This window comes from Alexandromys fortis, unplaced genomic scaffold (assembly GCF_014885135.2).
Source record: "Alexandromys fortis isolate MF-2015 unplaced genomic scaffold, M_Fortis_MF-2015_v1.1 scaffold_324, whole genome shotgun sequence".
In the NCBI taxonomy this organism is placed as follows: Eukaryota; Metazoa; Chordata; class Mammalia; order Rodentia; family Cricetidae; genus Alexandromys; species Alexandromys fortis.
The window spans coordinates 388,959-394,801 of NW_026068221.1; positions in this window are offsets into that span (position 1 = coordinate 388,959).

Sequence of the window (5,843 nt, forward strand, 5' to 3'; positions counted from 1 at the left end):
GGGAGGGGGAGGGAAAGGGGAGGCGGCGGTGGGGAAGAGACAGAAATGTTTAATAAATAAATAAATTAATTTAAAAAAAAAAACTACCAGCCATTAATTAACAGGAATGGAAGGGCTGGAAGTTCAGCACAAGGCACTTATAGAGCATGGAAGCACCAACTGCTGGCCCTTAGCCTTGGAGCTTCTGATTCAGATGACCTTGGTCAGACCCGAGGACATACATATGGACCCAGAACCACAGTTTAAAAAATCACTGATATGGGCTGAGGAGATAGCTCAATGGTTAAAATCACTAGCTGCTCTTCTGGAGGACCTGGATTTGACCCCCAGCACCAACCATCTATAACTCCAGTCCCAGGGGACCTGACACCTCTTACAGGCACTGCATGGACATGGGGCATAGACATACATGCAGGCAAAACATCCATATACATTCAATAAAAATAAATAGAGACAATGTAAAAATTACTGATATGAATACCAAACAAACCATAGAAACCAGGTGTGGTGGTTGGATAAGAAAGCTCCCTTCCATCCTTCAGAGATTTGAGTGCTTTGTCATCAGGGAGTCACAGTATTAGGAGGTGTGGCCTTGTTAGAATAGATGTGGCCTTGTTGGAGGAAGTGTGTCATTGGGGGTAGGCTTTGAGGTTTCAGAAGCTCAAACCAGCCCCAATGACTCTCTCTTCCTGCTGCCTGACAATCCAGATGTAGTACTTTCAGTTCCTTTTCCAGCACCATGTCCTCCTTTAGGTTGCCATGCTTCCCACTGGGATGATAATGGACTAAACCTTGAAACTGTAAGTCAGCCCCAATTAAACTTTTTCTTTTATAAGAGTTAACCATGGTCTTGGTGTCTTCACAGCAATAGAACTGTAACTACACATCAAGAAAGTAGAAAGTGAACATTCAGGAGAACAAAAAGAGCTCTAAAGAAGATGCTAATAAAACACAAGTGCTATAATAGGAAAAGGGGAAAATAAGGAGGAGACTTAAGTGGAGAGGAGGATGAGAGAGTAAAGCATATCAAAAATGAGTGGGAGAAATAAATAACACTAAAAATGGCTTAATTTGAATTAACACACATTGAGAGCTAATGCTCTCCCCAAAAGCCATAAAAGCCCAGCCCTAGGTGGGGAATAACTCCCCTTAAGTTGTTGGCAAGGAGTAGTCAAGGCTACTGTCACTGCTCTTGGTTGTTGCCTGCTAGAACTTAAGGATAAGACTTTTGTGGAAGACAGCACATAGTTGGGTCACAGGGCTTAGGAAAATCAAGCTGGTACTGACTATAAAGCCTCCTCCTAGATGGCTAGCTTTTATATTGCCAAAACATGCTATACAAACTACTTGTGGAGAAAAGTTATCAGCAGTCCTACTCACCTAAAAATCCTGTGAACTACTATAGTGACTGGTCCAGTGAGATATGTTTGACAGTGCAATAGTGGCACTAATATCTTGGGGGTAACCAATAGCTCTCTGATTGAACTTAAAGACCACTCAATTGGAAGTAACTCATGCTAGATACTGTAAACCTATTTAAGAATCTGTAGCTGGAGAAATCATGGATCCTAGAAGAGAACATACTACTACCATTTTGCTGCCATTTTTGTTTTCAACTGCCTTCTAAATACTTCTTATCCTTATTTGTTCAATACAACTAAGTTATATAACTTGTATTATACTAACTTATATTGAATAATTGCTGTTTTCATCCATCATCAAAGAAGATTCTTTTTGTAGTAGGTGAAGGCTATTACAGGGATATACAACTGGCCAAAATGCAGAGAGTAAGTGACTGTGCAGTTCTCATCCCTAAATGGGACATCTATGACATAACCCCTACATCCAAGGCTCAGGAAACATCTTGGAAGCAAAATTTAAAAGGTTGCAAGAGCAACCAGGGGGAACTTCTATGAACTAATGTCTTCTGAACATGAAAGGAATGTTGTACCTATAAACTCTCAACAATGTGGTTACTTAAGCAAAATCCTAACAGTCAAGGCTTTATCCTGGTTGAAGAGCTATAGGCAGTTGATGGCTGCTGATGGAAGAGAATGTGTGTGTGTGTGTGTGTGTGTGTGTTGATGTGATTGTGCCTCAGTGTATGAGTGTAGAGGTCAGAGAACACCTTGCATGAGTCCCTTCTCTCCTTTCATCCTGTGGGCTGTGCAGGAGGCAAGGAGGTCTTTGTGCTCACAGATAAACACTAGGGGAATCTGAAATGCCAAACACATAGGGTTGTTCCTTCAAAGGAAGGCGTGCACAACCTGTTATCTGCCCAGAAGGCTGAAAGTGGAGTTGACTAATAGTCTGTTGACCTTCACACTGTCTGGGTCACCAAGACCACGTAGAATCCTCCCCCAGACCCTTATTGTAACCTTGTTTTTGCCAGTCAATCCATAGAACTTGTATTTTCAATCAACACTGGTTACTTAGTTGTATTGAACTGAACTGACTTCTTACTTCCCTCAGACCATCACTCTGCTGGCTGTGGTGGTCTCAGAGAATCCCCCAACTCCACATCCTCCCACCCCCCCCACGTCTCAAGGTTCCAGAGAGCAACCTCATGTCATCCTGTCTGGTGGCAATCTTCTTTACTTGCTTAGCCATCTCCCTAGCTTCACATTTCTATCTGGATGTATTTTCCTAATTACAAGTTTTCCAAGAAGACAAAAAGAGCTATATGTGTAAGCTAAAGCCTGTGTGTCTCGTCGGCCTGACTCTCACACCCTGACTCAAATGTATTTACTGAAAATAGATGTGTGCACTCCAGATGTGTTTCTCTGAGTACAGTCAACACACAAAGGGAAGCATTTAGCTAAAATACATACCATCCAAAATTATAATCATTATATACTTACTCTTTTACATTCTGCCTATTTCACTTACCATTATAGCTCAGATTTTCATTGACATTAAACAACTAGTGCTTTATAGGTCAAAATAGGACTTTCTGTTTTAAATACAGGATCTCTTGTAATCCAGGATAGCTATGCTCTTGAAGATGGCCTTGAAATCAGAACCCTCCTGCCTCCGCATCTTGAATAACAAATATGCATCTCCTTGCTCAGGTCCAAATATTGCTTTAGCTCACCTATCTCTTAGTAAGCCAGTTTGCCTAACATACTGCAAATGGAAACTCAATATAGTTTGCAAATATTCTATTGTTCCCTAACTTTTGACTATTTTCCTGCCATTCACAGTACTTACTTATTTTTTATATTTTATTTAAAATTATTACTTTCTCACAGTATCTCATGTAGACCAAACTGATTTTGAACTCACTATGGAGCCACGGAAAACAGTATAGCAGCTCTTGAAAAATTAGACATAGAGCTAACACATAATCCAATAATTCACCTTCTAGACATATATACTGAAAAGAAAGAAGAGCAGAGATCCAAGTGGGGTAGTTTCCCATCTATGGTCATAGTAGCATTATCTATAATAGCCAAATGACAGAAATAACCATGTAAGTGGACAGACAAGCAGAATATCCACAGTGTGGACTGTTATTGGGACTTCAAAATTGAAGAATGTCTGCTAAATGTTATAACCCACGGGTAAGCCATTTGAAAACTTGCTAAGCAAAAGCAGAAAGACAGCAAAGGACAAACACGTGGTGATTCCACTTCTGTTATGTACTCAGCAGCCAAACTCGTATGAAATGGAAAGTAGAATGGTGGATCTCAGGGTCTGTGGGAGGGAAAACAGGAAATGATCTTAATGAATCTAGACTTCCAGAGATGCAGGATAAGCAGTGGAAAAGAATGGTGATGGCAATTTCACAGCACTGTGAATGTGCTTATTTGTATATAGATAGTGAGGATTGAATGCAGGGCTCTGTCCTCCCCACTGACATACCTCTCCGGGACAATGTGAATGCATTTACTTCCACTGAAGGGTGCTCCTGGAAGTGAGTAAAATAGCCATTTCTAAGGTATTTAGAGTTATAAATAAGAAACGAATAAAACTGACCATAGTATCAGAATTTGAGCGTTCCCTGGGGACCATCCTATGCCAGAACCCAGGACCCAAAGGAAAACCTTGACTGATTCCAGCTTCAGTGGCTGGGCATAGCTTCTCCTAGCTCCCAGGTCCTGGGCAGATAGCAGGTTGTGCACGCCTTCCTTTGAAGGAACAACCTTATGTGTTTGGCATTTCAGATTCCTCTAGTGTTTATCTGTGAGCACAAAGACCTCCTTGCCTCCTGCACAGCCCACAGGATGAAAGGAGAGAAGGGACTCATGCAAGGTGTTCTCTGACCTCTACACTCATACACTGAGGCACAATCACATCAACACACACACACACACAGAGTAAATAAATAATAAATGTAAAAATGATTTTAAAATGTAAAAATAAAAACGTTATGGACATCTATTATATTTTGGAAGTGTGTACATAATATATTGATTTGTTGAACAAAGAATATTTAGATTAAAACCATTATTTTGGTGGTTTATCTTTGGGTGTATTGTCTGTCTCAAACTTCTTCCAACAGAATCGTGCAGTTTTCTCTTCGGTTCAGATAAAAAGCGAAAATCTAGTTTGGGGCTTAGAGGCTGTAGAAAATCTTGTGTTTAGAGCACCGCTAGCAGTGGATTGTAAATTCTAGAAAGATCTGGCTTCAGTCACGAGTCTAAGCCCCCCCTTTTCCCCATTTCAGGATCTGAGCCTTTCAGAACTGCAATTTTTATTTTGACCACCAGGTGGCAGCTATCGTCATTGTCCTTAATTAAAAGACAGGATTGTGTGTGTGATTCAAAAGCAAATATTTATTATTTTTTAAATCAAATCACATCAGAAAGCATATGGTTAAAACAAACAAAAATCTCAACACCACTTCCCAACCCAAAACAAAAAATACATATATTGAGGGATATTTATATTACTAGGAGATGATGCAATAAGGAGTCCAAGTGGAACAGAGGACCCGTGTTCAGTTTCTAACTTTTAAACAAGCTCACCTCACACTTATTTATCAAAACATTTTGATAATAACATGTATTGAAAGGGTATAAATCCCTTACTGTAAATAAAAATACAAAATTCCAAAGACAATCTTAAAGCTGGTTAATAGTGCTCTCAAATCTGGACAGCCAGCTATAATTCTCTAAAACAGGTCTATGTTTTAGAAATCCCTGCTAAAAATCTAGTGTACTTAAGTGGGTCTTCATGAAGTAGGACTTCATTATATGAGAACCATTTTAGGACATAGTATGCCAGGGCTACAGCAGCAATACCGCCTTTGTCAGGGGTAACAGAAGTGCGTACAGCTGTTCCTTCCATGAACAACAGAGCAGCTGTGGTCCGGGAAACGCAACCACGTGACCGACTGCACTTCATTCACATCTGTAACATCTTTCCTCAGCAGAGAATACGCCATCAATCTTTTCTGTAAGAATTCCAAGTCTTGGATGTGCAGCTTTGCATTACGTCACCATGTTTTGCCTTATTTTGCAAGTACACGGAGCAATGTATAAAACCTCCAGAGAAGCTCCAGAGCTAGAGACAGTCGCTCACGAGGCGCAACGTGCTCTCCAAAGGACAAACTGTTGAAATGAAGTCCACCGAGGCATCCCGTTTGCTTTTCAATGCCACACTAACTTTATCCAGGTAAAACCTCAATTTCAGTTCTTCAGCCAGGAAGGGAACACATATGTTTTCCTACACAGTTACTAAAAAGAGCAGGTCAAGTTGAATGTGCCGAAATAACTTTTCTAGGCAGCTATTTTAGCATCTTGAAGAAAATTAGAGAAGGGATTTCCTTGGTTATTTCCCACAGCTTGATAGGCTTAAAATGAAACAAACAAACAAAGAAACAAAAAAACCCCACTTCT